Source organism: Thermobia domestica, chromosome 1 (assembly GCF_964235325.1).
Source record: "Thermobia domestica chromosome 1, izTheDome1.hap1.1, whole genome shotgun sequence".
Classification (NCBI taxonomy): Eukaryota; Metazoa; Arthropoda; class Insecta; order Zygentoma; family Lepismatidae; genus Thermobia; species Thermobia domestica.
The window spans coordinates 38,484,786-38,510,639 of NC_137454.1; positions in this window are offsets into that span (position 1 = coordinate 38,484,786).

Sequence of the window (25,854 nt, forward strand, 5' to 3'; positions counted from 1 at the left end):
AAGGTAATAGGACCTCATCCAAGGAGATAAATTAGGTCGAAAACCAAACACGTGGTACAACGTATTGCTTACGTTTATATTTTGGCAATTTTGTACCCCTAGAAGGGAATGAGGTGGACCACCCAAATTTATCATGATACATATTAGGGTCCTGTACTATAATACCCAATGTTGAAATTGGTCAATTTCCAAAATTTAAGGGGTGGGCCAAGGTACCCCTCCCAAATTTTTAAAGGGGTGCATTAATATACCCATATGCTATGAAAGGTAATGGACCCCTGTATACGCCCATATAACTATATAAGGTAATAACACCTCATCAAAGGGGATAAATTAGGTCAAAAAACCCCGAAATTTGAATTTTTGGCAATTTTTTACCCATGAAAGGGAACGACATAGACACCCAATACTGATAGAGGTACATACTATGGTCCTAGGCTACCATACCAAATTTTTAGATTTGACAATTTCCGAAATTTAAGGGGGGTGGTCCTATGTACCCCTGCCAAAATTTAGGGGGTGGGCCAAGGTAACCCTGCCAAAATTTAGAGGGGGTGGTCCTAGGTACCCCTAGGTCATTGACCCCGGGCCAAGGTCATTGACCTTTGACCCCGGTCATAAAAGAGAGTGAGGATGAGTCATTCGCGCATAACGGGGGGACTACTACTATGTAATACAGTTTGTATATTTAGTAAAATTATTAAAATACATTAAAGTGCAATACATTTAAGTAAAAGTATATAATTCTTGGTGAATAAAATCCATAAAACAGTAAAACTATATCTAACCTGGTAAATCTGCCTGATTGTGATGAATTATTACACAAAATAATACAAAGTATAATAGTGATATATTACATGTAATGGATGATTTCATGATGTGCTCCCTTCACGGTTACGTTTTCAATCTTCAAGTATACAGATTTAAACTCAGAATATTAGCTATCTCTTATATGCTTTTCTCTAAAAGAAATATTATCAAATACTGTAGAAACAAACCTTTAACACATGTATGTGTTATTAATTTAAAGTCATAATTTGAAGGAGAATCCCTATCATTATAGATGTTGTGCTGATTATATTAACCTTTCAAAATTTCATATTTTAGAAACAACTTTCTGATTGAGAATTTGTTACGGAGAATATTGATATATTATAGAACCACGAAACAAAACTAACTGCAATCATTTATGTAAGATTGTAAAAAAGTTTTGTTCGTAAAATGGTATAACTACGTTTCTGACAATTCAACAAAATCAGACTTTTCAATTCATAAGAATTGCATATACGAGACAAAACATTCAGATACGTTAATTATATATGATAATGAAAGGCACTAGCAACGTTATAATTTAAGAAACTATACGGCAGAAAGAAAACAAAATATAAACTGCGGACCGTCCAGTTGCTGTTTTGTAAAATTAAATCGAATAAAACCTCAGGCATTGCAAAAATTATTTATTAAATATTAAGAAAATTATAGTATTCTCTTCCAGAGAAATTTCAAGCAATTTAAGCATGCAAGGTTGAAGTATTGGTTGTGTAACTTTTCATTTGAAACGAAATATGTCACATTCCATTTTTTTATTTATCGATAAGTGAATAAAATCACTTCTATAATAACCAGTAGACAATTGTGCCCGCAAGTGTTCATTTCCAATATTAAACTATGCATTTCTATTTTACTGCACAATACTACAGAATATTTAATGGAACACTTGTTTAAGAGAGTGAAGAAAATATGTTGAGAATTTTCTTTAGAAAAGCATCAAAGAATATAATGTAAATATGCTTCCACAGTTTGCATAATCAGTGAATTAAAATGACGAATGCATATTCTGAACTTTTTCTATCAACAAATTCTTCAAGAGGGAATTATATTTAGAAATATGTTATTATTATTAAAGCTGATATAGTTTCTTAACACTAATATAAGCTCTACGTTATGTGAGTTACATAACTTCTACAGCTTTCATCTCACACGTACGTTTTAATCTTATTTATTTGTCAAGTAAATCGTGTTTAAAGAAATCCAGATTGCAATAGCTTTGTTATAGTTTTCCTTTCCTTTATTACATGCAAAATGACAAAAATCAATCGTCCTAACATATTCAATATCCGAACTTCTTGTTATATGTAAAGGTGTAAGAAAAATAAAATTGGGTTTTAAATGAAATCTATTTAACTACAGTGAAATATTATATACTATTCATGTAAGGCACTATTCCAGGAATAAAATTAAATCTCGATGTGTTACCTTTAGCCATGCTCTTAGTAGTCATACTAATAATGTTCGCAATTACCAAGTTTGGATGATCGTTTAAGAAATAGGCGTGAGAGCACGATGAAACATAATTTGTAGTTGAAATTACTATTATTATCACATGTTGGTTAGTGGAAACGGATCGCTGCCCAAACGTGATAATTATCGAATCATTTATCAAATGGCAGTGTGGAAAAACTTTAGGGTTACAAGAACACCCACGAAAACGTTAATACACACCACACAGTCTGAAATCGAACGAATGGATGTAATAATTATGGTACTACCGGCACTACTTGCAAACTTTACTGCTGACTTGATTTAACAAAGAACAGACCAGTGCTCCCGATAACAAAAACTTCACAAGTAACACTTAAAAGTCCTGTTTAATCTAACTAACTAACTAACTCTATGGCCTATGAAACCCGGAGGTTCAATGCCGCGTTCACAAAAGCTCTCCACTGACTTCTATCCTTAGCTAACTGCATCCAGCTTCTACTTAGTATTCCAATTTCTGCGAGATCCATCTTAATATTGTCCTCCCATCTGCGCCTAGGTCTTCCTAATGGTAGTTTTTCGATTGGTCTTCCAGTCAAGACTTTGAAAGCGTTTCTACTTTCTTCCATCATAGCTACATGACCCGGCCACCTAAGTCTCCTAGACTTAACGACCCTAACAATGTTGGGTAGACCATATAAATTATGTAGTTCCTCGTTATGAAGTTTCCGCCATTCCCATTCCCGTTCCTCTTGGATTCGAATATTCGTCTCAGGATCTTGTTCTCAAATAGTTTCAGTCTATGTTCTTCCGTCCGAGTAAGTGATCATTTTCCGCAGCTAAACAGAACAACAGGCATAATTACCGTTTTGTATATTTTAAGCTTCAAATTCCTTGATAGGATTCGCGACGACAAGAGATTGTGAACCGAATAGTAACACGAATTCCCTGCTTTTAGTCGACATTTAATTTCTTCCTGAATATGATTTTCCTCTGTTAATATTGAACCTAGATATTTGAAACTATCCACTTTATTAAAAGGATTATTTAATATTTTAACGCATCCACAATTTGCTGTATTCCGGTCCCGACGCACTACTTCTAAACCCATGTCCCTGCAAGCGTTTTGTAAGATCTCTGCATTTCTTTCTATTGTTCTCCTATCATCTCCTATTAAATTTACATCAACAGCATATGCAATAACCTGGTGAATACCGTTCAACTCTGCGGATTTCGTCTAAATCCGCACTGATAATCTCCAATAATTTCATATGCGTATGGGGTCAATCTTGCTAATAGAATATTTGAAAGGATTTTATAGGATGTTGACAGAATAGAAATGCCTCGATAATTATTACAATCAGTTTTGTCGCCTTTCTTGTAAATTGGAACAATGATTTATTCTTTCCACTCCTGTAGCAATTCTTCCTTGTTCCAGATAAGGAGAATGAGTTTGTGTATCTTGTTCCACAATTTTTCGCTTCCACCTAAAATTAACTCAGCCGGAATTTCATCTACACCCGGAGATGTGTGTTTCTTTAATTTCTTTATAGCAGTTTCTACTTATATTCGGTTGGGTTCTGGAATATACGGGTCTGCGGTGTGTATCACCTTTTCTCCACGCACACTAGTTTTTGGTTGCGTGTTAAGCAAATCGTCAAAGAAATCTTTCCATCTATTTAAGATGCTATCCGTATTAGTGAGAAGTGTACGGTCAGATTTCTTTAATATACAAGCACGAGGTTGATAGCTTTTTTTAAAATTCGTTGATTCCCTTATACATGTTCCGATTTTTTATTTTTACTGTTATCTTCAAGTTCCTTAATTTTAGCTTTCAGAAAATCGTGTTTCTTTGTTCTAAAAGTTTTGGAAGTTTCCCGCCTGGTATGTGCGAAATTTTGTGTAGTTATTTCATTCGGATTTTGTAGCCACAATAATTTTGCTTGTTTTCTCTTCTCTGCTAGTTTTGTGCATTCCTGATCGAACCATGGTTTTTTCCTACGTATTTCCGTGTGTCCCAATTTTTTTTTTTTTTTTTTGCTGAAATTTTAATGCTATCTCTAATTTCAATCCACGTATCCTCAACACTGGTGCCCTCCGAATCTTCTAGGGCTGAGAATCTATTCGAAACTTCAATCTGGTATTTCTCTCTTACCTGGCTCTCTTCTAATTTCTTTAAATTGAATCTCTCCGTTTTCGGACAATGAATATTACCTTTATTCAACGATAACCTCTCTCGTATTATGGCTGCTACCAGGTAGTGGTCAGTGTCACAATCAACCCCTCTAAACGGTCGGACATCAATTATGCTAGATTGCCTTCTTCTATCTACTTAAACGTGATATATTTGAGTGTGTGCTTTCCCGTCTGGTGATGTCCAAGTGTATTTATGAACGTCGCGATGTGGGAATTTTGTACTCTTTACGATTAGGTTTTTGGATGTTGCAAAGTTCACGAGTCTAACACCGTTGTCATTACTTTCTTTAAGCAGACTTTCGTTCGCTATAGTCGGTTTGAAAATATTCTCTCGTCCTACCTTCGCATTGAAATCCGCTAATAGAATTTTCATATGGTATGGCGGGAGTTGGTCAAATATTCGTTCCACTTCTTCGTTAAAACTGTCTTTTATATCGTCATCCTTATCTTCGTTCGGGGCATGTACATTTTAAAAAATAATATCACACCACCGTCCCTTAAGTGTAATAAAAGAAAGTCTATCAGTAAGAAATTAACCCGTTTAATTGCTTGTAATATATGTTTATGAACTAAAAAATCTATTGCTAACTGGTTATTTTTATTTCCTTCCCCGTAAAAGAACGTAAAATTTCCGGAATTCTCAGATCCATTTCCTTCCCACCTAACTTCCTGAACTATTACTATGTCCATCCTGTATTTAGCTAACTCACTCGTTATGGATTTTAACGCGCCTGCCCTATAAAGACTTCTAATATTCCATGTTCCAAATCTAATGTCCATTTTCTTTTCCCGAGGTCGTGCCAACTTATCAGTCCTTGCCCGAGACTTTTGTAAATATTTCTGAACAAGTGCTTTTCTTACAGGATGAGGTTGTTAGCCCTACCCAAACCCCAACGCTGGAGGACCACTCCTAGTTGGCTTTCCGCGACTTCATATTGAGTATATTCGCAGCAAACCTCTATATCTAGAGGCCTTCTGCTCGATCCGCAACCTGAGGACGCCCACGCCATGGTGACAAGAACCCACGTTACACGGTCCGTTTAATCAGAAAGAAGAAAATGTTTTCATTCATGCTACTAAAGTCACATTAAATATATATTTTAGAACTAAAAAGAAAATCGTAACTGAATATAAAAGAACTAGTCTATTGAAGAATTCCAATTTCGCAATAAGGGTGATATCCCATTCTTTGAAGAAATATTATTTTTAAGTGAGACAAATGCTTTTATTGCTCTATGCATGAATTTGTTTCTAGGATAGACTTTCTGGTATTTTATGACACAAACATTTTTAGTATTTTTAGGGTGGGGTTAAGAACACAATGAATAAAATCCAAACTCAAAAGTTGTAAGTAAAAACAGACACATGCATATGGTACGATTCAATACATAGAGATCTAGTACATTTTTTTGTAAATTTTAATATACAGAGGTTAGACAAGCGAATCTAAAACGTTTCCAAAAGTGTAAAACTCATACCTAGTATGAATTGGGGGTTCCTTTTGCGTCCAAAACAACTTGGATCTGACGTGGATTCGACGTATACAGCTCCTGAATCGTGGTGTGCGGAATTTTATACCAAGGTTCCTCCAAAACATGCTACAGGTCCTTGAGGGATGCTGGTGGCCGGTAATGAGACCAGATACGCCTTTCTATCTCAGACCACAATGGCTCAATGATGTTCAGATCTGGTGATTGTGGGACCAAGGGTAGGTGTGATAGCACCTGGTCGTGCTCCTGAAACCATGATTTCACCGTTTTTCCAGCGTGACAGGGTGCCAAATCATTTTGGTAGATGTCATCACCATTAGGGAACAATATTTGGGTCATGGGCAGAATGTGGTCCCGCTAAATACCCCTTAGCATTCACCATTCCATACAAGGCCATGACGAGGCCTGCAGAAAACCACGATATCACTGCCCATACTGTAACAGAACCAACCCCATTCTTTACAGTTGGGAGCAGACAGTCTGTATGATAGGTCGGCGACGGTGTCCTCCATATGTGAACACGATCGGTTGTTGGAAACAAGGTAAAGGACGATTCATCGAACCACGTTACGTGTTTCCACTGCTTATGAGTCCTCGCCTTGTGGTCCTTGCACCACTGGACACGCCTCTTCGTATTTACTGCTATGAACAGAGGTTTAGCGATAGCTGCCCTACCATGAGATTTCACTTTATGAAGATCTCGTTGCACTCTTTTCGCTGAAATCGGGTTCTGTATGCCGGGATTGTGTTCAGACGTAATTTTCGTTGCAGTGGTCTTCTTTTTAGCTCCTACAATCCGTTTTCATGCCCTCCGGTCTCTATCTGGCAGGATTGTCTTTAGATCACTGCTGTCGTTTGCAGACGTCTTTTGCCCATGAATTGTGTATGAACTCATGACATTGGACACAGTATCTTTCGATATATCCACAATGTTCGCTACTGTTGCCAATGAAGCTCCAACCAGACGGGCACCAACGATCCTGTCTCTTTGGAAGTCTGTCAGGTCACACATTTTATGGCACCACCTTCACTCCACGACACTCACAGATGAAGTGGTTACTTCTGACTGAAGAGGAAGGTCCACATGACACATTAAAAGCAAAAAACGATCGGCAACACGTGTTGTACAGTGGAGGCCCAATCTTACATACCATGTATAAAGTGTTTTAGATGTTTTTTGTCTAACCCTTGTATAGTAATTTAGAATATTTTACAAATATATTTTAAACGCTAAAAACACCGTCGGACAGAAAACTTAAAAGTGAAATGTGTACAAAAGTGACCAGAAGTGAAGTTGATTCCTTTGCACACGGGACGCACTATTTCTTACTAACTGCAACTGCAACATATAACGCTTTGCAATCTAAAATTGCGTGATGCTATATGTTGCCTGTCCATGAAAAGAATATGAACGAGAAAACTCAATCATAGCACATTGAATCGGTTATACGGATTGCTTCATCGCTAGCATTAAATGTGTAATTATGTTAGAATACTTGATACTTGGTGTTCATTCTATCAGAAGAAGTAAATGGATCAAGCAAAAAGTAAGTATATAATGAATAAAACAATTGAACTGGAGCTAAAGATACATCAAATGAAAAATAACATCATGAAGTGGACTAAAGATTATTAATAGGATATGTGTAACGTAAATCACTTGTTAAGGTTTCTCCCCATTTCCCGTTAAATTACTACATAAATCATTTCTCCCCTAGCTCTCACGCTGATGTGTTACAAAATTATATAAGGTATTCTGGACGCAATACAGTTGTATACCTCTAAAATGTATATCATAATATCCCATCTTCTTTCATTGTACAGTAGTTTAATATAATATACAAATGAGATATTGTGAGCCATTAAACTTTTGTGGAGGACCAACATTATGTGCGTGGGTTTCCTCGGTTTTATCCTGTTTTCTGTTACTTTCTTGATTCCACCATTTCACTTACTTCTCATCATCTCCTTTAGCCTAGCCGGAAAATGTATCGGAAATAAAACTTGAAGATTTTGTTTATTTTTTACAAATGAGGTAATTAACCAACCATTGAGAATGTTAAATACTTTTTACAAAGAGGAAAGATTCAAAGCTTGAAATGTACTATGGTATCGAGTCAAAATAATTCAAAAAAATTCTAGTGTTTGATCACTTGTTTTAATACATGTAGGAAGACGTTGAATATTAAAAAGGACAATGCTTACAATTAACAAAATTTCGTCTTTGAGTTTAGCAGAAAAATTAACGGCCCTAAATTAACTGAAAAACTGGTAGCATGTTCCCTTTTAAGTTGCATTTTAGAATTTTATATCCAGTAAATTTACAAACTCTATATACGTACTCATAGTCTATTAGAAGATTTTAAAATTGTATGATAAGATATGATAAGTATATGGTAAGTGTATGATAAGGAATAAATAAAGAGAAATGTAACAGAAGGAGGGAGTGTAAGCCAATATTTAATACAATCAATAGAAATCCTTGTAGTTTGAAATTAGGTAATAGTTAAACTCTTTAGCACTAGAGGTACAAAATTGATCAAATTGGTCAAACTGTAAATTTCTTGTGGAGTTATAGTAGTATTCTCAATGCAAACTCTATGCTCTTGCAATACTTCGTTTATGCTGTATTTTATAGTGTAGCCATCATTTACATATTTACTATACGAAAACTAAATATATATATTTTCACACAAGAACTGAATATATTTTAGAATCTATATTCTAATATACAACTCTGTATTCTTTTGATATATGAAAGGAAAAACATTATTCCTAGCTCATTATGAATTTTGAGATAGCCAGTGTATTAATTCGTTTGTTAATACGGAAGAATAAACGTATTTAAAATACTACCTGTAATAAGTTAATTTGTTTATGGCAAAGTACCATATGTAACGACATCAGACATTGTTTTAACCTTGAGAAGTTATAAGCTCAGTACAGTTTACATCCTCAACTTATTATTTAAATCATGTATTGTAACGTAGGGAATAGTGCAAAAAGTTTCAGATAGATGCTGTGATGAAATTAGTTGTTAGTTTTATTTAATTTGCAAACTAGACTTAACAAAATAATTTCCTTTCTGATTTCCACTCCTTTACCACCACGCACTGATAGCTAATATAAGTAATAAATTTGTGTATACTTAAAACATTGTGTTCCTTAACACTAGAAGCACGAAGCAGTTATTTTGACTGCTTCAAGAAACATAATTTTGTATCACTTCTGTAATATTTTCGCTAAGGCCCTGAAATTCATTGAGTTTTAATATTTTTGTGTCCACTTGTTGATAGCATTAATAATAAGTTTATGCTTCTTTTTACAGGGGCGCTATTGTCAGTTATACCTAGAAGTACGAAGCAGTCATTTTGACTGCCTTGTAAAGAGTATAGGAAATAGTGTTTCTGTTTGTAAGTTACATATGACAGTTTTAAATATTTATTATTTCTAGACAAAAGAAAAATTGACACCTTTATGCATTGTAATTTGAGAGAGAAAAATTTAAGATGACTTATTGTTTTATTAGGTATATTGCGATACATAGTTCCAACTATAACTTCATGTTTTTGTTATGAGATATCTCTCAGTGTTGTATGGTCGAAAAACAAATTAGTTTAGATACATGTGGCCAATATCTACATGTTAGTGTGCACTTGGAGTTGTTTGAGCTGAACCGTGTACATTTACATTTTACGATTAGAACTCAAGAAATACTTTTACATAATCTCTTGGAAGATGAGTCTGCGGATTCGAGTGAATGGTATGGAAACGAGTGATTTTGAACCTGAAGAGAACATTTTATATTCAAGTGATGAAGGAGGGGAAGACAGTGATGGTTATGACAACGCCAGTAGTGGTGACGGTTTTATTGCTCCAGATGGAACATTGTAGAAAAAATTGGATTTGGGACAAGGTTACGTTGGCTGTACATCTAAGCATAATTTTGTTCGCGAAGTTCCAGGACTGACAAATGTTGCCATGTTCCAGGACTGGCAAGTGTCTGAGGAAAAATGTGGTAGTGCTTTTCGTTTACTATTTGATAAATTTATGATGAGGCATATACTAAAGTGCGCCATTTTGAATCATATACGCAACTGCAGCCAGCAACATGGACTTTTATCTCTTTCAAAACTACAGTCTTATTTGGGCTTATTATTTATGGAGGTGTTTCAGCATTGCCCAGTGAGGTCTTGTGGGAAAGATCAAGAGAACCACAATTTATAGGAAAATAATGAGTAGGGATAGGTTCTGTGAAACAAAACGGTACTTGATACTTGATGAAAAGGCACAAGATCTGCATGACATCAAGGGAACAAACTAGAGTCGGAACTGTGGGATGAGTTTATTGAGAACGGTATAAAATGTTACAAGTCACATGACAACGTGAGCTTGACGGACAACTTTATCCTACGAAAGTCAGAGTTCGATTTCTGCAATATATACCAAATAAACCCGATAAATTTGGCATCAAAATCTGGTTACTACCCGATGTACAATCAGCCTATCCTCAATGGCTTTCCATATCTGGACAATTATTTGTAACGTCATACTGGGACAGAGTTAGGTGAAATTCTAGTGTCTAGTTTGATAAATTATTTTGCTGGAAAAGGAATAAATGTGAGAAATATAATAACTTCTTCACAACAAGAAAACTATCTGAAAGACCTGTATCACTGTGATGTTTACCGCGATCAGATTGGTAATGAATTAGCTGTCTACAAATGTAAAAGCAACAAAAGTGTCTCTGTGCTGAGTTCCATGCGTGAGTCAGTGTCAATTTCCAGCACACTATAAGAAAATATAGCGAAACTATAATGTATTACAATCAGATGAAGTTTAGTGTAGACATCGTGGATCAAATGGTGAAGAAACACAATGTGAGTTGTGCGTATTGATTCCTGGAAGATGTACAGAGAAGCTACTGGAAAAAAATCAGTAGGTGACAATAACTTTAACGTTTTTCCGAAGATTTGATTGTAATGTGACTGCGCTTCCACACGCAAGCGAAAAATGTTAAGAACGATTGTGTAAAAAAGAAAAGAAAACAGATGATATATGCTACAAATGTCGAAAGTATGTTTTTGGAAAGCGTGTACTGCAGAGATCCGAAAGCGAATTATCTGCTCCAAGTGTAGGTGACTTTGTGATGGTCTTCTCCTAAGAAGATATTTTCCAAAAATATCATAGAAAATATTATTTTAAAATCAAATTTAAAACCTAAGAGTTACACTAATCTTATGTTTCTTTCATTATTTTAGAAATACTGATATCAAATATATTAACAAATATTTTAATATTACATATTAATGCCTCTAATGTTTATAAATAAAAACAATAAAATAAATAACATGCTTTCTAGGCTTACTTCTAGATAGGTCTCATTGAGAATGTCAATAAAATAGTCATCCTGGGTCACCATTCTTTTCTATTTTAGTCAAAAACCAAAAGCAGTCAATTTGACTGCTTCGTGCTTCTAGGGGGTTCAAATTGTCCGTGCTTCTAGTGTTAAGATAATATCTACTCCCAAACTCAATGAGTTATTAAGAAATTTTCTGAAAAAGTGCATTTTTGAAAACATAGAACTAAACTGTTCCATAGTTTTGAACGGCGACAAAATAGAAAAGCATTAGGTGTACGTCATAATGCAGCAAATTCTAATTCAGAAAGTGAGTCATAGAGCAGTGTGAGGACTTCATATCTGACTGCAGCGAACCAAAGTTTCTTATATTCGGCCGTGTATGCAATATCTGCTCGCTCAATGCCGCGGAATCTATCCATATTCAAAATTCCAACGTGTAATTGTCAATGAAATCGATGTATGGATACTTATAATTATAAGATAGTAGTCATGATGTTGAATTCTAATTACCGCTTCCTGTCCAACATGCTATATAAATCACACATATTTAGCAGAATTGTAGTGTGTCAAGGTAGATTGTCGTTCTTTTTGAGGTGAAGTACGTATTATGCTATGTAATCCTTTTCGAACACCAGTATGCTCATTCTTGACGGTGGTAGAAATTTGAAATCAAGTCAAATGTTCGCCCTGACTTACTCATGCATCAACAACTAAAGCATATTTCTTGTTAACTTGAATTATTAACACTCTGCAGATATGTAAAACAAAACGAAGGAAATCATCTCTTCTAAATGAAAGTTCTCCATTTTTAAGACAGTGACAGCAGTGTATCAAGAGTTAGCAGCTTGAACGAATGGAGAAATTACTTTACACGTAAACAGAAATGAACCCATATCTGGAAGTCCTGACTCCAAGCCAAAATTTAAGGAGTGCAAATTTACATATGATTAGGTCACTTGATTGAAGATGGGGCCGCGGTGGCTCAGTGGTACAGCGTTCACCTCTGGTGCTTGGGGTCCCGGGTTCGATCCCAGCCCCCGCCAAGTGAACTTTGTGGTGGACAAACACCGTATGCGTGGGTTTTATCGGGGTTCTCCCGTTTCCTCCCAGTTTCTTCATTCCACCATTTCATTCATTTCTCATCTTCACCGTCTCCTTTAGCCTAACCGGCATAACCGTGGGACGTAAAACTCAGAGATTTCAAAGATTTTTGATTGAAGATGTATAATGCTTTAAATTCATGCTGAATTCAGATACTTACATACACCACCTGTAAATAGAAAACTTGAAATTTCTCAGAAATATAGAATTTGGGCTACCAGCACAGAAACAATTTAAAACTTGTTACCTTTCATCCAATAAACGAAAATTTGCAGACGATAACAAAATCGCATACTGTCGTGTTACTTAACAATCAAACACAAAATACTTCTATGAATCAAACGCAATGAACCAAACATAAGAAATTTCTATTATTGGCCAGAAATGTAGAGTTTCATCTAGAGTTTATTATCTGAAAGCACTTCTCCAAGGGGAAAACTTATAGAAAGAGGGGAATATCACATAACGTATTTTGAAACGAAATAAACAATTATAAATCGTACCATAATGTAGAAATTTATTAACGATTAAAATTTATTGACCGACCCCATCGCCAAGCTTTCCTGAAGAACACATTTCTGGAGACTACTATGAGGCTTATGACACAGCATGAAAATGACGATGAATAGTACAGATATAATTCAACTTTGGTATCGTAATGTGATTATCGCATAAAATTGCTAGTAAAGTTATGGGTTATGGTTACCAGATTTTAAAGCTAAAAATGAGGCAGATTTTACAAATTTCTGAAGAAATGTAATATTTAATTTTTATATATGACAGATGAGTATACTTCCCTATACTAGCGTAGAATAATTTTAATTGAAAACTAGGACTTCATACACTTGGAACTTCATCAAATAAAAAAAATCCAAAACATAAAACACTAAAAGTATGTTACAGTTCCTGCGATTTCTGTTTCATGTGAATTTGCCAGCTTTCGTGCCATATAGACCTTCACCTGAAAATATCAAAGAAATAAACATATGTAGCCTTTAAATTATATTTTTATGAATCTTTGGTATCATGCAACATGTCCGTTCTTGTTTATATCAGGGGGCGCTGTGGCTCAGTGGTAGAGCGTTCACCTCTGGTGCTTAGGGTCCCTGGTTCGATCAAAGCTCGCGATATGTAGACTTTGTGTTGGATAAACACCGTGCCCGTAGCTTTTCTCGGGGTTCTCCCGTTTCGTCCCACTTTCTTGATTCCACCATTATATTCACTTATCATCATCACCGTCTCCTTCAACCTAACCGGCATAATCTTGGGACGCAAAACTAAAAGATTTCATTTCATTTTCCTTTCGATCATATCCTTTCAGGAATGCTCCCAGATCACATCATAATTTAAAAAAACTACTTAAACTCCTTCTTCTATTAGCTTACAGTAGCTCTAGTAGCTATAGTTCCTGACATAAGTATATCACAGTGTATCGAAACTTTAATCGAGACTGTGATGACAAATCAAAATCATGTCCGGCAATATTTCTTACGAAACATCAAGTTCGACGCATTTTAGAAAGGTGTTAAGAACCTAATATATTGCATTTGCTGAATACTTCGTTACGTTGTGGGTTGAGTTGTTAACAATATGTGAGAAATCGCTTTCTCAAAGTATCTTCTTTTCTTTAATTAACTAACACAAATGTTATGAATAACACTTTACACATTACTTCATAGAGGAAAAGAAGTATTACGTAAAACGACCTAGAAAAAGATAATCTTACTGGAGAAACATAAAATCTGCCAATCCTAGTTACGCCCCGTACTCATTGCATAGTTTACTGTTCAGGAACATAGGACTCACATTTTGCTAAGACAGATGCCTTCGACATTTCATAATGCATCTATAGAGACGTGTCTTCCTATCAAACTTCTGGCAGTGCTGTCTGGTTGTCGTTAACTATAACTCTCAAATATGTTTCTATTTAGTCAATAGTTCTTCAATTTATGCAAATCTGTGAAGTTGCTTCTTGACTCAAATATATGGAGAAGTTTATAAAGAAGGAAAGAATAATGAGTGTCACCTACTCATGCTGTGTATATTAATACTGTAAAAGTCAGGCTGTAATTGAAAGCTGAGTAAGGAACTGATTGTTTATTCATAAACAAGAAATTGATCTTGTCTTAATTAAATCGTAGAGGTTTACAATGAGAAAATTTCGCCAATGTTCTACAAGTATATAGTGTCAACATTTATAAAACCGAAATTGCCCTTTTAATTAGAGTTCTCGAAATTTACATATTAAAACTATATAATGAACCTCCTCATGACTCAATGTTTAGCTCGCAAACCTTCTTAGTCGTAGACCGGGGTTCATTCCCGGGGAAAGTCTTTTAGTACTGATGGTAATACTAGTAGTACTGAAATATTCTTTTACACACATTAATATATATTTCCGGTATTTAAAGCTCTTCTTAGTTCTTATACTATTTGAATGTCAGATACTTACCGGAGTATTGGTTAATATTAGTAACTAAGCGATATCAAACTAAAATATATGATATATTAATTTAGCGCTTAAAAAAGGGAAAAGTCACAATTGCTTTTGTTTGTTCATAATTTCCATTTAGAAAATTTTGACTATAACGCATTCTATCACTGGGAAGAAAATAGCAACCGAACAAATATATTTAGATTCGGAATTTGCATATCTGATTAAAACAATTGAGTTCCGTATGAACGAGACGAGATGACAAAGTTTATAAGTTTTGTCTCGTGAATTTCGTAAAGTATCATTTCGTATCAATTTTAGGAAAGGTATTCAAGTTTCCTCATGACATTTTCTCATACCATTTTTACATGTACTTTCAAATTCTGCATTCTGATAGCTTTTTTGCTTCATTAAAAAGTCATCAGGATATTTCTACGTCACGAGAGGTCTACGACTTTTCTAGTATCACACCTTTGAAACATATTTATTATTTTAGTGTATTGTGTATCACCTACTCTAACTTAAAACGTTGAAAATGTTTTTCGTCCAGAACGTACAATCACTTTATTGTATTTTTATTTTTTACCAAACGAATCATGTAACTTTAAAATAAGTTTTCATCTTAAGACCTCGTAAGCTAGCATTGTTTACGAGATTTGGGAAATGTATGGTCTTCCCCTCAAATATGAATATATACTTATCATCTCGACTACACTCTCATTTCTGACACGATATATTTATCGTTATAGGAGTAACTCTATTAAGAAAGAAAATTGTCACCTACGACTAGAAACTTACATAAATTTGTAATATTCCCAAATTTGATATGTAATTGGTAATATTGGATGATCTATATGCTGATAATGGTTTATGCGTGACAAATTATATAAAACGCAACAGTTTATACAGTACTAGCCCCTATATCATACTTAAAACAAAATATCTAACTACTGACAGTTCCTCATGTTGAGACGTTTAAGTGGGTCACTATAAAAAGCCGTGTTGAGGAACAATACTATTCATGTACCCTTTGCTATTTTCCTGTCTCACATTTTCTTTCATTTACTATATTCAGCCAATTCTTGGGCTATATTCACTGATCATTTTAACTGGATATACAACCACTCACATTTTAAACGTGAATAATTCGGAAATGGTTTGCAACTGAGAACAAAGATATCTCGTATGTTTTTCTAATTATCAGTTTGATTATATTTCGAACAGCAACTACTTTATATATTGGAAAGTAATATGTTCCGTTTAAAGCGAATTCAAAAGGGCCATTTGAAAATTAACTTCCGATTGGTTTGAAAAATTAAACTAAAATAAATAAGAAGAATTTATTATATACTTCTGGAAATTAATTCTTTGCTCTTTTTTCCTCAGCCAATACTCATATATAAGCCATGTAGTTGAAGATAAGGGAAACGGAAAAGTTGATGTATCGATTCAGTTTACATTTACCAACAATCGGTGGTCTGATTAATGTTTTTGGCTTGTTTTTTTTTCAGATTTTTGGGTGTCTCTCCAATTAGCCGCATGATCTGCACAATTTGATGCCTTTAAAAAATTGTATCCATAACGTGGTTCTACTGGTAACCGCCATCTTTTCACATTTCAATAACGAAACTATACTACATCGTCTTGCCTAATACTCACTATGTACGAACACAAGAATAGATTAATAACTAGTAGTGCCCTGATGTTCAGTGTTTCTAACTTACAAAATGTATGTGTAAAATCAATAATCACACGAAACTTTTATTTGCATCAATAGGTATTATGCAATACTCAAGGATTCGTTTAGCCAGAAGTGCTTGAAAGCCAGAAACACTTTAGCTAAAGTATCTCTTCCTGGAATTTCTTTGATCCCGTATGTTGAACTTCTGTGATATTGGTAATAGGAATGCGACATATGTTTAATTTTAAAATAAGTTATTATCATTCAGGGGATTCTGCAGAGGGTCAGGAAACCATATTCTAAAGGTTTTGTCTATAAGGTGAATGTATTGAAACCTAAGAAGAAAAGGTCGTTAAATGTGTGTGTGTGTCTGGCGTTGTCAGCTTATGATACAACACACTTCATTTTCTCTAGTTGAGGTTCTTCCTTTTCAATTGCGACCGCACTTCCGCAAATTGTCAGCAGTTGAGGTCTTAGCTCATAGTTTAGTCCGGCGACAGAAGCCTTAGACAACAAATATACTTTAAACGTTATCAAATAATCATCATAAGCTTCCTGGAGGATAGTGTATGATTTGCCTCATTATGTGATGCTAGCCCTCGCTATGAATACTATCCTATTCATGTGTTTTTATCATAGGTAATCCAACTTCAAAACTCATGTCCAATTACTGAAAACTGGTTGAAGCTCGCAAAGGTTTGAATACATGGATGTTTGACAGCAGATTCGTTGGTCAGGCTGAGCGTATGAAGGTAATATACCAGGCACATTAATGAAGTACTGCGTCGAGATTCGTGCAAAATTAATACAAATGCAATGTTATCAGTGGTTGAATGTGTATTGTACTAATTTGTGCGGTCAATACTGGTATTTTGCATATTTATTAGCCTTGATATTTCTTTAACCATACAATTGTCGGGTTGAAAAAGTTTCATAAACTGTTAGGCTGGATTTGAAAGACCCAAGAAAATAAGACTGCATAACTAACTTGTAACCAATTTTTTATAGAAACATACTTTTATGTATTACAAGTATTTCTAAAATTGAAAAACGCATTTCAGCTCAAAACTGGTGTTTTCGCTTATTTTTCTCAAAATAATTCTAATTGTTTTTATATTTTTAGTAAATTACTTGAGTTTTTTTTAGAAAATTATATTAAAAAGAAAACGTACTTAAATTTTTATATAGATAAGTAATAGTATAAAGGACACTCATGTTTCTTTTTTTTGCGTAAGAGAATGTACCTTGTATGTTGAAATATACTGAATGTCATGTGTAAAATATTTTAGTTTCCATAGCTGGCAAGAGTGTTATCTAAGGTCGCAGTGGGTAGAACTTTCTCACCAGCTACAATTTCTCACATTTATCATAATCTTCAGTACACTGACTGTTAGAATCATGATTACTAAGTAATTCGAAATCAGGATCTACGTCAGAATCATAAAGCTCATTTACATCACCATATAAAATTATATGCATTTCATTCACAGAAACTTTTTCATGATACATTAGAGTTGCTCAAAATACCAACTGGTTTGTTTTATATATATATATATATATATATATATATATATATATATATATATATATATATATATATATATATATATATATATTTATTTATACTAAAAAAATATCAAATAGGTAGAAACTAGTTCCCGGAAGTTGATAAAGAATATCCTTGTTTACAAGTAATCGGCTTAATGTAATATAGTTTTGTTTTGAGTCATTGTAGGCCGGAAAATAGTAAATTATGTGTTCTTTTTCCATTTTCCATCGTTTTTTGTGTATTCGTCTTTATGTGAGCTTTTCATAGGTTTTAACGTCTTTTGACACTTCATCTTTCGACCGTAATTTTACTGGTCATTAACTCGAAACACCACCACCTCTTAAACATCTCTTTTCAATAAAGAAAATTCAAAAAATAAGACATTCTTAAACAACTATACTGACAAGACAAGATCTGCAACAGTCACAAATTAGTTGAGGAGTTGTAACAATGTCCTCCAGCAAAGGTGGCGTAGCTGGGGATTTTTTTCTTATTTTAGTTTGTACTTAAGTGTGTGGAAGAACAGACCTCTTAGATATTTTAGGACTTCTTATAGGTTCATTTTAGGCAATTTTAGATCTTCAACTTTCGAACCCTAGTAATCACAATTAAAAGTTAAATTCCATACAAGACTCTTGACACTAGCAAAAGCAAAAAATGTTACTTGAACTGTCGGGTTGGGTCTGACAGGACCACGCAAGGTTCAGAGCTCTGTTGAAAACAAACTAACAATGAATCAAGGTGGTTTGTAACCTTAGCGTCTCTTGTCGGGCTCGGAAGGTATACGAAGTTACAACTCAAACCGCTAACTATAGTCGTTATGTCACAGACGTGATTGCAGAACTCTGTTCCAATTTTGGATTGGATGATCGTTTTCCATATTCTGGCAACAGGTATCTGAGTTTAGGTAATTATTACCGATGGATTTCGAATATTCAAAATACAATATCGAGAGTTGGAAATGAAAGGGGAGACATAATTCAGTCATTAAAGGTTAATCACAATCATCTGAAATATCCTATGCGAAGACTAATAATGAAAGGGGTGCGATCGCTTATAATGTTTGCAATATCTGATGCTGAAGTGGAACATAATTTGATGTTAAAGTAACCTTTCAAACCAAACGAATTTTTAGATAATAAACTAAATAATTTTAGTAGTGAAGAAGGTAACAATTAGTTGCAGATTTTTGAGGTACTATTTAGTATATAGGAGATTTTGCTTGAGACGAGTTACTCCTTGTCTATGATTTTAACTTAATCAATTTCCCGTTGTGGAGGTGAATTTTTAGGAAAGGTGTATTTAGCGTTGCATGGTGATTTCATCTGGGAGACTTTGCTAACTTCGTTGTAAGTTAAATTTCTATCTGCAGTGTGTGCTCATTTTCAATCCCGAAACGCGTGTAAAGGAAACTAAAAGTTAATTAATTAGTGAACAATTACATTACATCAGAAGTTGATGCGAGAATTGTTTTGGGAATGAGTGCACCTGAGGAGGGCTCTAGAAAATAAAATTAGGAGGAATAAATCTGAATCCAAAATTTCGGATGGTAATCCTGGATGTTCTATGACATAGTTCCTTATGTATATTGTAAGGATCCCCAAATCAGGACAAGAGCACACGGCAAAACAACAAGTGCTATTGATTATAAACATAAGAGCAGAAGAAAAGCCGACAGGAAAGACACCGATGATCGACGAAAGAAGACGGACCTCACTTAATGAACGGAAGAGAACAGATAAAAGGCGGACCACCGAGGGACCCAGCATCTGTCGCCCAACTGATCGAATCACTACACCGCCCTCAGGTCGCACTGGACTAGGGGTACACCTATCCTTTCCCAAGGTCACACTGGATTAGGGGTTCTTTCTATAGCCAAGCCTTGTGAAGCTGCCTCTAGCTGAGGGAGCTATCCTTCGAGACTCACCAGAACAGGCAGCTGCCTTGGAGACTGCCTTGAGAAAAGGGACACCGTGCAAGTCACTTATTATCATCTTATTTATACATTAAAATGATATATGCTATTTTGTTCTTTGTAAGTCCAATACCTTTTGTATTTATCAAATTTTAATAACTTGGTGAAGGGGATAAAATCTCGGTCCATTATTGACTCTACCAAAGTCATTACATTGTGATAGGCACCGGAGTTTTGTATGGGACACTCTTTTTATTAACTTTTTAACAGGAACAAGATCAGTATCAGAATATATTTTATCAAAGTTTTACTAAATGCAGCTAATATATATATATATATATATATATATATATATATATATATATATATATATATATATATATATATATATATATAAAATCTTTCTCTCTTTCTTTTTCTCTTACTTTCCTTAGGCGCAATTTATGGCGGAAACTAGATCGGTAAAAAGACATACAGATCAGTAGAGATTAACTTCAATATGACACAGGGTGCATCTAATTTATATTTTAATATGGCGCACTAGATCTAGTATTACAGCTTGACAATCAAAATCAATTTGATACGATGTCCTATGACAATTTAAAATCTAAGCTAGTAGCTTTATGTAGGCCAAACTTCTCATCGTACAAAACAGAGCAGGAATTGTTCGAGGTACAACAAGAAATGGACGAGCCAATAGACTCATACTCTTTTCGTAAACTTCGAGCGATAATGCAGTTATTTCCGGAAGCGAACGAAGGACAAAAGATCCACCATTTATCTTTGGGTTTGCAGGATTTCCTTAATAAAATAGATCTTTGGGTTTGCATTGGAAAGGTTAGCCACGGTAGACGCCTTACAGACTAAATTAAACACACTGGAAGACTAATGAACTTTTAAGCAAAAGAAAACACGAAGAGCTATCGTAAAATTTACATGTTCTACGACCAGAATAATATTCCTAACCCGCAGAATATATCCTATGGTTTACCAACCGACTCAAAACCAATATATCTTGGACAACAGTTATGTCATCATACCTATCCTGTGTAAATGTAGTATGATTGATGACGTAGTATGATTGTTGTAGAATGATTGATGACCATGCGGAATCTTTTGTGTTAGTATCAAATCGCATGACAGTTGCCGCTTACGCACATTTCTTCATAGGATTTAGAAGACATAACATTAGAGCAATCATAGCTAGTGAATCAGCAACGTAATAGAGCGCCAGACAAGTATAACAGTATCTAAATAACATATTTCTCAACTGTGGATTGACCGTAGCGGAAATACTAGGAGACTCAGGTTGCCAGGGCATGTGGCTAGAATGAAAAAAGTAAAATAGCTTTTAACGTTTTAATTGGAAGTACAATCGGGAAAGGATATGGGAGAACATTATTATGACGAAACTTGCAGAAATGGAAATGCAAATTAGAAAATAGATCGAGTTTGTTAGGAAAGAAGTCAATGGAGAACTTTTGTGTTCGCGACAATTAACCTACGGCGTCCATAGTCCATAGAGTTAGCTAGTTTGCTTTATGGAATCTTATAACGTGAACAACTGATATTCCCCCTAATCTTTAATTAAGGACTGAGAAGAACCATAGATAAATTTTCTCAAGAATTATGGAATTATTACTTTATCCCTAATCTACCTATTCTTCATGGAGTCTTTTTAAACTCAACAATTTTATCCTTTCTTCCATTTACTTCTCTTTATCATACATGAGGAAAATAGTGGCAACCTTTACTTTTTCGTATCTCTTTATCTCACGTACTCTGATATTCACTCATTCCTACTCTGTGCATTCAGATTTACAGGATAACTAAATTCCTTGTATTGATCTTAATTCATGCTGTGGATGCGCAAGGGTGATTTCGATATAACAAGCAGCTCGTCAGTGCAATAGTTCATAATGTAAAAAAATAATACTACATTAACAACTATCTCTTTAAAAAATAAAAATGACAAAAAGGAAAGTAAACCTAGTATGAGATAACCTTCTTTTTCTTTTGTCCTGTACTTGAGATTAATTTAATAAGTGTGAATTTTATTTTATTCTACATTATTTTCGCTTACTTTTCCTATCTGTAAACTACATATCTATCATTTAAAAATATCATATATTTGATAGTTTAAAGCTTATTTATCAAATAAAGTTTTAAGGAAATACATAGGAATGTATCTCTAGTCTATATCAAATATGGAAGATAGTTCCTAGAAAATATCCAATGGGGCTGTCTATCAATAATTTTGAACGGATAGTCAAATGCTGGAAACACTATGATACACGAATAACAGATGTAACGGACCGTTTCAGCTTTGTTCATTTTATTACAATGTTAACGTTTGAATGTTTGGTTTATATTTATTCAATATGCCGACGAAATGTCTATCTGCGCTCTTGGGTTTAAGTTTACTACCTGTTAAGTACCTTATGTTTATTTTGTAATATTGTCTCTATGACATATAAGTACTCTTGAAAATTTAAGTAATTAAGTTTAAAAAGAAGAACGTAAGTGTGATATATAGTGTATATCTTGAAACAAATCTACTAAATAATTTTGAAAAATATTTTTTTGTAGTTTTAAATCAAATAATCATCTAAAGATATAAACTACAATTATTTATTCATCTGCATTCTATATTTTCTGAAAAGGGATTTATTGCCAGAAAGTTTAAAGAAAAAAATGATTTATCTGTAAACCAATGTTCTCCGGAATCTACAGGTAACACTGTAACTGCTCCAAATTTTGCTTGATATATTTTTCGCTTCAACGCAAATTCTGCGTTAGTGTACTTTGTGACGTTCATTTGGATTCGTACAACTCGTACAGAATATGCCTTGCGTTAATTGTGCTGCCACCTGGTAGTACTGAAAGAAAGAAGAGAAGAAGAAAAGGGAGAAGAAACCTGAGAGAACTATAAATGATTAAGAAAAGGTTTTATAAAAGAGGTTAGTGCATACCATGAATCAGCAAGTTTTGCTGACAATATCGACGTCTCGACTACAAAAGCTTTCCAAAATGTGAACTACGCAATATTTTAGAAAAGCTAGAATTATATGCAACATTTCGGAAACAGAAGATATGGGATGTCTTAATAGAGTGATGTAAAATATGGAAAACCCAATCATATCAAACGATTTGACAGGAAAACTAATATTGTTGAAATTTAAATTTTATAAAGAGATTTAATAAAAGCTATTTAAAGAAACACAACAAGATATTTTTGATTAAGAAAACATGCACTAATCCATCCATTTAAACAACAAAGTTATCAACAAGAAGAACATACTATATATAACAAATTAAATCTTATTAAGACGTTAACAGCTGATGATTTTTTTGTAAAACCATACCATAAAATATATGAAATGCAAATTAAAATATTTCAAATGAAAACATTGCACAATACAAATACTCTTCCAACATCTCACTTTGAAGTTACACAGGTTAAAAAATAATACTTAAGTAACTTTGAGAATTTATTACACTTTAAACATTTGTTTTATGTATAACAGTTAAAATAAAAACAAAAACTGCCAGAGCGGGACTTGTCGTTGTTGATTTAAGGTGGCGTTCAGCAGCGAACCTATATGAGACGTGGACTTACTGATTAACGTGGAATCTGAACCACATGCGCTCCAGCCGGGAATCGAACCCCCGTGTCCGACGTATCTCCCGCGCTAACTGCATAGCCGCAAGGAGCTCCAAAACAGGATTTGTAATAGCTTATATTTTGTAGTGCCTCTGAACGTGACTTTCGTCTAGAATCGACACTGACTGTGACTTTCCTTGGGAGCCACCCCTGCCTTTGTACAAGGCTTAGAAAACACTACTCACTAACATAATGGGCGAAGCTTTCATATGGAACGAAATAAAATATAACCTCAATAGTGATTAAATTAATTATTAATTTTGTACGTTAAAAAGAAGGAAATTATATTTAAAATATATATGTTTATATATTAAAATACATTGTTTTTGTAAAAAAGAAGAAAAAGATGTGTTTCAAGTTAAGACGATGGGGCAACAACTCGATTCTTGTCTGCCTCATGTTCCGTTTGGTATCGGAAGGTAAGTGGTGACTTGTCACTACTTCTCTTTGGTGTTGCTGCGCGTTGTAGTGAATGAAAATGTGTCTGCTTTTTACTACAGCTATGCGGTTTTGCAGAAGGATATTTGTTGTATTTGCAAGTTTGCTCTGGGTTTTTATTTTGAGCACTTGTTCTCCTTCCTTTGTTTATGTAGATGCTGGTTACTGGCCGAGAAAGAAAAACGAAGAATGAGGATATTGCGGATTATTAAAACTAAGAACAGATTTTAATAACTTCTTGATCTGTTTTTTCTGTGTCTTTGTGATACATAACGTTTGTTTTCGGATGAGTTATAGCCTCTAATTGGGTTGATCAGCAGAAGACATTTTTTCAATGTTGATAAAGGATTGTTAGGCCCATTTTTCCATTATTGAAATACAAGTAAACTTCAGAGTTTGCAAGACAAAATTTTAAAAAAAAACTTTAGTTTATTGAAGTACTATTAAGTAATTTAGTATATAAGATAAGGCGTGTGTTTAAATAATAAAACTAGTAATTTCTAAACGTATTAATACCTTGTTAGAATTGAAAAATTGTTATTAAAGGTGACGAAACTTTATGTGTGGTAACCTGACATATTTAAATTTTGCTTACTAAAATAATTACTTTTTAAGTAATTACTTATATATTCAATTGAAATATTCAAGTATACACTGGTATAGTCTACTATATTTTAGTATAGAACATATTAATTTTAAATAAATTGTAATCAAATGAAGAAATAACTGAATATCTAGAAATAACTATGTGTTAAAAATAGAATTAAATACCAAAACCTTTTCTTAGGACTATTCCTATCTGTAATATACCTGAAGAAAGAGGTTGCAAATACGAAAAGTATAACGAGTTTAAATAATTAGATCAAGACATTTCTCTTTTCGTTTACATACAGATATAAGTAAATTTGAAAGACGACGATTATCTTCATTACTGTGTTTAGATTTGATAGAACCCTTTTCTGCTTAGAATTGTAAAATAGAAGAAAGAAACATAAAGGTCTGTTATATCTGAAGATGAAAGAAAACTAATTTTTTAATTGGTTTAAGGACCTATGATAATTGTATACAAGCAAACAGCTAAAGTTGCACTTGTTATTTATTCTTTCAAGATTATTTGATTTCTTACTTTCTGTCAAAATATGGCATTACGGAAAAAATTAAAAGTGTGAAATAAAATAAGATCATAAATATAAACGCATGTTATTTTAAAGCAACGAAGGTAACAAAATGATAAGAATTGTTTGGATAAAACGGGGCAATAATTGAGTGCTTGAGAGTGAGGAGACGCTATGCCAGAAACAGATATTTTTGACAAAAATGAAGATTTTTAGACTAATTACGTATGGTCATTATTATTGATTAATGACTTATTTGCTTTCAAATATCAACAGTGTAATTGGAAACATTGCTAGCAACACCAACAGAAAATGTATCTAAATGAACGTTTCAGGTTGTGTGGTATAGCCCCTTCTCACTCTCAAGCACTCAGTTGAGAAAATCCCAAGGAATAAATATAATGTTTTAGAACAACAATATCTTTCAAAAATACTTATAATTTTCTTTTTAGAAAATTAAAGTACTGTTTAAAATACAAAATACTATTCTAACTAAAATATATACTATTATGGGTAGAAAATCTATCAGTAAAATTCACAAGAGAAGAAGACATTATAAAGAATTGTACAACAACTTCATTTAGAACAAATTTACAGAGCTATACTATGATTATCATAGTCACAGAATGTATTACATTAAAGATTATAAA